The sequence below is a fragment of the Fistularia commersonii genome, chromosome 7, assembly GCF_037954325.1.
Source record: "Fistularia commersonii isolate RoL2024-O1a breed Wild chromosome 7, RoL_Fcom_v1.0, whole genome shotgun sequence".
Lineage (NCBI taxonomy): Eukaryota > Metazoa > Chordata > Actinopteri > Syngnathiformes > Fistulariidae > Fistularia > Fistularia commersonii.
Window position 1 is genome coordinate 4,388,576 of NC_141290.1, and position 8,396 is coordinate 4,396,971.

Here is an 8,396-nt window from a genome sequence, read left to right on the forward strand (position 1 = left end):
ATACAAGTCATCATAAGCCCTTTGTTTTGCCTTTACTACCTCTATCTTTACCTTTCGCCGCACCTCCCTGAACTCCTGTCTGTTCTCTTCAGTCCTCTCAGTATCCCACTTCTTTTTCGCTAACCGCTTTCTCTGTATACACTCCTGCACTTCCTCATTCCACCACCAAGTCTCCTTATCTACTTTCCCTCCAGATGACACACCAAGTACTCTTCTACCTGTCTCCCTGAGAACACTAGCTGTAGTTGTCCAATCATCTGGAAGCTCTCCCTGACCACCCAGACCCTTTCTCAACTCCTCCCTGAAAACCATGCAACACTCCTCCCTTTTCAGCTTCCACCATTTTGTCCTCTGCTCTGCCTTTGTCCTCTTCATCTTCCTTGTCACCAGAGTCATCCTACAAACCATCATCCTATGCTGTCTGGCTACACTCTCACCTACAACTACTTTGCAGTCACTGATCTCTTTCAGGTTACCTCGTCTATACAAGATGTAGTCTACCTGCGTGCTCCTACCTCCGCTCTTATAAGTTACCCTATGTTCCTGTTTTTTCTGGAAAAAGGTGTTCACTACAGCCATTTCCATCCTTTTTGCAAAATCTACCACCATCTGTCCCTCGGCATTCCTATCCTGGATACCAAATCTGCCCATCACTTCTTCATCCCCTCTATTGCCTTCACCAACATGTCCATCGAAGTCTGCACCAATGACCACTCTCTCATTTCTGGGAATATTCTGCATCACTTCATCCAACTCATTCCGGAACTTCTCCTTCTCTTCAGATTCACATCCCACCTGCGGGGCATAGCCACTAACAACATTGAGCATCACACCTTTGATTTCCAGTTTCAGACTCATAAGTCTATCTGACATTCTTTTCACCTCTAGAACATTCCTAACAAACTTCTCCTTCAAGATAACTCCTACTCCATTTCTCTTCTTGTCAGTACCATAATAGTACAACTTAAAGCCTGCTCCTAAGCTTCTAGCCTTACTGCCTTTCCACCTGGTCTCCTGGACACACAGTATATCCACCTTCCTTCTCTGCATCATGTCCACCAACTCTCTACCTTTTCCTGTCATAGTCCCAACATTCAAAGTCTCTACTCTCAGTCCCAGGCTCTTTCCTTTCCTCCTCTCTTTCTGCTTCTGAACATGCCCTCCTCCTCTTCTTCTTTGACCCACAGTAGCCCAATTTCCACTGGTACCCTGTAGGTCATCAGTACCAATGGCGGTCGTTGTTAACCCAGTCCGCGACCGATCCGGTATGGTATAGTTTTGGTTGTCTCGCATATTTGGTTTTGGCAAAAGTTTTACGCCGGTTGCCCTTCCTGATGCAACCCTCTGCATTTATCCGGGCTTGGGACCGGCACAGGGAGACACTGCTCCGTGCCCCCCCAAGGCAGGCTTGGAGAGACACGGGCCAGTGCCGCCCTGAGGCTGCATTCCAATCTGGCTGCGTTTATGGTATGTATTGTGTATTGCTGAATGCTAGGTGTTAATCCGCCACAGGAAATAGTCCCAAGAGGACTATATATATATATACTGGAGGATTATTTTGCTGTTGGAGGAAGCAAAGTTATCATAAGCGCCAAAGTTGAAGCTTCACTTAACCGGATTCGATTAACTGGAAAACAAATTACAGCTAATTTGCGTGCTGTTGCGGCCTTGCTATCAAAACTTGGCTGTGTACGCTAATGTGTGTATGTTAGGGTGTGTGTGTGTGTGTGTGTGGGTGCGCATGTGCAAAGGGGGCGGGTGAACTCAGTCGCAACTCAGGATCATTGCGGCCTCGGCTCATTGTTTTCACAACATCACAATTGAATCATAAGAGACTCTCGGAGGCAGAAACCCCCGTCTCTCTCGCTCTCCTTCTTTCCATCTCATTTTTGTTTTCGCCGCTAAATCGCAAGGCGGCTAAATTATCCGTAATCTAGGTTTAAAGATCTCCGCCTCCTCCCAGGGGGACGGCGGTGGTGCAATTCCTGCTGATTAATTTATTTATTTACAAAAGAAAACGCACCTTTTCCTGTGTGTGTGTGTGTGTGTGTGTGTGTGTGTGTGTGTGTGTGTGTGTGTGTGTGTGTGTGTGTGTGTGTGTGCGCGCGTGTGCGCAAATCTAACGTTCTCCTTGAAGTAGATGAAGAAAGACGTTCTCTTCTCCTCCTCCCTGAAGCGGTAGCGTCTGCTCTTCCTGTTTATTTCGCGCTAATGTATGTTCGAGTGTTCTGCCGCTCCACGCTTCAGATGGTGGTGGTGGAGGAGGTGTGTGTGTGTGTGTGTGTGTGTGTGTGTATGTGAATAACTTGTTCCTACTTGGTTTCAGACTAGGTTTTGTCTCTGGTTTCTCCATGTTCTCCTTCCACGTTCCCCGGCCTGGATTTTCTCCATGTTCTCTTGCTCAACTTTTATATGTCTTCTTGCTCAAGTTCTCTCCATGTTCTCCTGCCGAGGTACGCCTGCAAAGGTTCTCCATGTTCTCCTGCTCACCAGATTCACAAACAGTCAGTAGGTCAACTGAGGACTCTCAGTTTTCTCTGGGTGCAAATGAGAGGGTGAATTGTTGGATGTCTCCATATGTGACCCGACGTGATTGACAGCTGCCCCGGCCAATGACAACTGAGAGTGGTTTCCCGTGAGCAGGAAGAATGGATATCAGATTTGTGAACATGGAGTTGATGCGTCCACTGGGAAGATTAACACTGATTGGTTGACGCCTTCACTGTAGATGCCTCTAAGTGACCTGTGCAGGTTAAGCCCCGCCTCCCGGCTCAGTGTCAGCCTATCGTAAGACATGTGACCGCCGATTTCTCGATGAGCGGACAGATGGCCGCGTGAGGCAGCTTCTTTGGGGAGCGGCGAAAAACAAAACAAAACGGTGAATTAGCATCCTGGCTCGCACTTGGCACACAGTGCCACTGACGACATAATCAGGGAAAGTGTTTCCTGTCCCGCCTCCGCTGCTCGGCAACCAATTAAAACCAATTAGCAGAAAGTGCTTTGCATAACACACATCTGTGCCGTTTAATTAACCTGATATCTGCCAAAACACACTTTTCATGATTGCCCTCAACATGACGAAGAGATGGCCGGGTAGCCTTCCTCCTCCCCGTCACTCAGCAACTCTTCAGTTGCATTGCAACTGTTGGCGATGAATTATGGGATTGCTGGTGTTAGTGCTAATGCACTGACGGATAACAATAACAAGAGTGCGGGGATTAGCTACGCAACATTGGAAGGGTATCTGTGAAACGTTACCTGCATACTTTCCCTTGCGTTCGTCCGCTAGAGGGCAGCGCAGAGTTCACGTGCAAGTTCAATTTCAGACAGTAACCAACGTGGATAATAAGAAAGAAGCACCGCAGTAGACGGTGGGGGTCTGCTAGCCGATTAGCTGCATGGCGCAAAAGTAAGTAGTTCAGTAGTGGACAGGACTTCATTGTAGTCGTCAGCAAACAGGAGGATATTTGAAACGATGATACCAGCCAAAAAACAAACAACATAAATGGATTTTAATTGCGGTTTCATCCCGGACCACCCGCCTAGATCCCAGCCCCGACGGCACTTCCTGCCAGTCCCATGATGAAAGGGTAGAATTTTCACTTGCGTTCTTTCCATATAAATATGCAGTATTTGTACGCGGTAGTACACATTTAGCGTGTGTGTGAAAGCTCCTGCGCCCAAAACGCTGAACATGAGCAACCATTCATCTGCACTTAGATGTGAAAATGTATTTTTAGTACAGCATTACCCCAGGGGGGTTGCAGTGTGTGTGTGTGTGTGTGTGTGTGAGTATCTGTTCTGTAATTACAACTCCATTACAAGCCGTGCAGTGACTCACTTGAGGAAAGGAAACAAAAGAACAGCCTGTGATTGTGCTGTCGAGGGGTTACGTTATGATATTGAATATTTGATACCAAAGCTTTGTAAATCTCAATTATCCACACACACACACACACACACACACACATGCTCCTCCTAGCATGGGAGCTGTGCGCCAACCTGCTGCAGAAGCGCTGCGGTGTCGGATTCACGAACAACTCCATAATTTGCAAAGGTGCAAATGAGAGGGCGAGTGTCTCTGCATGCGACCCTGTGATTGACAGGTGAAACCCCGCCTCCGACATGGTGGATCTCATTGGAGGAATTTAGTTTTGAGTCTTTCGAATAGGAAAGTCCTAACGGGGGGCTACATTCCCATCATGCACTGCTGCACCTCCTATCTCCAGGGAACAGGAGATCAGATGGCTTAGCGTCTGGCATCCACCTTGTAAACACACCGAGTATCATCAGTAGAGAGGTGTGTGTGTGTGTGTGCGCGCGCGTGTGTGTGTGTGTGTGTGCGTGTGTGTGTATGTGTGTGTGTGTGCGCGCATCCCCTTCACTGTAATTACCCAGCGGTTGCTAGGTGGAGCAATAACCACCTCAGATTTCACACCCTTTGAGTTTGCTGTTTGTAGCTTTTTTACCGTCACGAGGCAAATCTCAGCCGGTTCCACGGCACTGAAGAGAAGCCGGACTCTTCGCCACCTTCACCTCCATCACCCCCGCCTTCCTCCCTCCTCCACCCGTCCTTTGCCGCGGCCCCCGAGGGCAGATTTAGGCTCCTGGAACAGGCCCATACCTGATCTGCTTGGTCGGGTTGAAGCGCGATGTCTCTTCGCGGAGTAGAGTACACGGTATTCCGATGTACTTCATGCTTCTCGGGCTTCATCGTCACCATCCGAGGGTGGAGGCTAGATGGAGAAACGAATCCGTCGCCATGACAACGGGTTAATCGAACTGCTTAGTATCAATTTACCCGTACGAGAGAGCCGGGCTGCTAATAAGGCAGAAGTAACGTGAGTCTCCGGGAGACGGTTCTTGGCGCTGGCAGTCGTGCGTGATGACGGCGTTGGGTGGAGATGTGCTGCTCTCCGAGCGGAAAAGCGAACGTACACCAGTCGGATCGGGATTTTCACAAGTTCTCAGGAAAGTTTTTCGCCCGGGTTCCAAAAGCTCCTTATCCGCACAAACTTATCGAATAAACCGCCATGTCGGGGATTCAACAGCAATATGACAGCAAACATATAGGACTCCTGGTTCCTCCATGTTCTCCTCTTTGGTTCTCTCCAGGTTCTCTGACTTCAATTGCCTGTTTGTGTGACTGGGATCATGTTTAGCCCCTTTGGCACTGCTAGAACTTTTTGTAGTTCCTTGAACCTTTTCAGAAATAAGGCCGTTTCTTGGTGCATCGGGACAGCACAGAAACCAAGGATCTGTGGACAACAGTTCCTAGGACCATTTCATCTCCTACGTCGAGGCAGGGCCTTTTTAACGGAACCATAGGAACTCGTGACGGAGGTGCTTCGTAATTGGTGGAACTCATAAGTCACGCCCATCACCAGATACTTTCTGTGGTTCCTTGTCAGCTGTTGACAAAATGGAGAGACAAAGAGTTCCTGGGGTTTCCAGGGCCTGCAGCCAAACGTCAATATTTTGGCCAACACAAGAACAGAATTAGCTAACGGCAGGGTTTTTCGCTAGGTGAAGCAATGCAGGGAGAAAGTAAAAACACTCCCTATCGTGATCCCTTACGGACTGTGTGAATGTAAAACTACAAGTTTCCCCTGGATGACGCTACTTCCTGGATCGACATGTGAGTCGGGCAGTTTGGAAGCGGCTAATGTTTCCGCGATTGACAGCTGACCCTGTGATTGACAGCTCACCCGTCCAGATCAACCCCCCTCCACCAGCCTCCGCCCCAAGCGCCAAGGGGCTTTATGGTCAACAGATAAATGAAGGAGTTAAAAAGCATACAACTGACGTTTTCTTGCTAAAACTCTCCTCCTGTTGTGATGCCGCCACATGTGCATCGATTGGCACTTTCATTGTGCCAAGCCCGCACCCCTCGTCGAGGTATCACGCCGAGACCGCCCGTCCCGAATGCCCGTACTGCCACGTTCAACCCCAACCCCCGTTATGTAACACCAAAAAAAAGTTGTTGTTCTACACGGGGGGGTCACAGTTTGTAATCAAGCCGAGGCGTATTACATGCCGTCAGAAGATCAGGCGGCGAGCGAAACCCGACCCCCTTCCCCCCCTCCCCCGTACACTCGACGGCCGGCTGCAGCCGAGGGGGGAAGCTCGGGCTCAAAGTCTCCCGCCGTATTAGCAGGAGGGCTTTGGGTCCAAATCCCAAAGCCCTGAGCGTTGTTGCAGAAAAACTACAAATCTATTAGGCCGGCTGTGCGACGCGAGGTGGGCGGGGGCGTTGTATGTGTGTGTGTGTGTGTGTGTGTGTGTGTGTGTGTGGGGTGGGGGGATTACACCCGATAGAGTTTCTCACTCCTCAATAGGATTAGAACGGCGAGCCGGTTGGTGGTTACTTGTTTGCGCCCCCCCACCCCCCTCAACCCGAGACAATTCTCAGCTCTCCCAAGACGTGCAACCAATCTAAAAGCCTCCAGGGCTGAAATATAATCCCGGGCTCCTGCGCAGCAGATCACACGGGCTCTATGGAAACAATAAACCTGAGGACTGTGTGTGTACTGGTGGTTGTACTGGTGCTGGTGGGGATTCCAAGAATGTGGCAATAATTGTATGAAATCGTAATGAATAAGCGCAAGGGTTTTGGCAATTTAAGATTTTCAAGTGATACGTCGGCTGCGCCACGTCAGGCTGGTAAAGGGGGCGGGGGTGGGGAAGTGTCATGGATCAAGAGTCTATTTCAAACGCTACTGGGTGGTTCGGTCCGACGCAAGTTGGGATTTGGTTTGTTGGTTTTACATCACAGATTTGGTTTGAACCCCAAACTGCGTGTGATGCATTCACTGCCGGTGCGACAGCGGCAAACTGGGTTTAATTCGCCACTCATTAAGATAAATGATTTCAATGACTGATCACCGGAGGCCAGTTGATGCCGGTTGGATTATATTGTGATTAATTAATTGGATTTTAGTTGCACTTTTTGTACATTTGTTTAAAAAATGATTGATTGAAATCTGACCAAAGGAAATGGGATCAAAGGATAAGAGATCAAAGGTTGATCAAGATCAGATGAAAAAAAAATCTGTTATGACTACCGGTTATATATAGACAGATATAGATAAAAAAAATAGATCCAACACCCGAAACGTACAACGATATAAATGGAATTTCATTTTTACTGATTCGGTCAATACATCAACAGGCTTAAAACATGAAAGGATACGGTTGCTATCAGATACGCTGGCGAGGGCTCAGATGGTGGCAGGGATCTGAAAAAAAAAAAAAAGAATTTGAATATAAGTTAACGAAATTTAAAATCAAGTCATGGAATCAAAGTTTTTTAGGCAGAAATCCCATTGATGTGGATGATGAAAAGTACTGGGAACCCAAAATTGAACCAGGCGGTTGATGTAAGGTCACAATTTTTTTTCCCGCTCATCCTTAAATATTGTAAATATCAGATGATATCTCAGTATCCTGGGCTTTGGCGATACATTTAACATTAGATTCTCCCTGTTTCTTGCCCGGCCAATATCAGGAACTGTCAAAATCTGCTGACCTGCTCTTGCCACTTTGAAAAACAACCCAGAAGAAGAGACGTCTACCTTCTCCAGACTGTTTTCCTCACCCTGTTATCTCACATGGGAGCAGCGCGTGTGGGTTAGCGGGTTAGCAGTGCAGTCAGATAAGAACAAAGGGAAACTTCCACCATCATCGTCACCCGTTGGTGTCAAAACACGACGTCCCGCTTTGCCCCCATGGAAGAGATACCACACGAGCCGAGATTAGGAAGATCCCCCCCTCCAGCCTTTAGACAAAACTATCACACGACCCTCTTTGACACCACGACGGATATGTCGGAGATTTGTTTGTAGTTCGGAGACATCGCCCCCTCCTCCCTCCCCCGGTCAGAAGCATCGCCCATCCTCTTGATGGTAGCCTATTGGTCCACTGGCTCCCATTGGAAGCCTGTTGGTCTATTGGCCCTTGATGGTAGCCTATTTGTCCACTGCCTCCTGTTGGTAGCCTGTTGGTCTATTGGCCCTTGTTGGTAGCCTGTTGGTCCATCGGCCCGTGTTGGTAGCCTGTTGGTCCATTGGCTCCTGTTGGTAGCCTGTTGGTCCACTGACTCCCTTTGGTAGCCTGTTGGTCCACTGGCTCCTGTTGGTAGTCGGTTGGTCCACTGGCTCCCTTTGGTAGTCTGTTGGTCCGCTGGCTCCTGTTGGTGGCGAGTTGGTCGATTGGCCCCTGTCGGGAGTCTGTTGATCCATTGGTTCCTGTCGGTAGCCTAATGGTCCATTGGCCACAAAAGAAATGTCCCCGCCCCCTGTGTCCACAGGCGGAATACATGGAAAATAAGGTTCTTTTTTTCTTTGTAGCCAAACAGTCAAATATTGATTATCTATTAGTATCAGTATAAAGAAGCT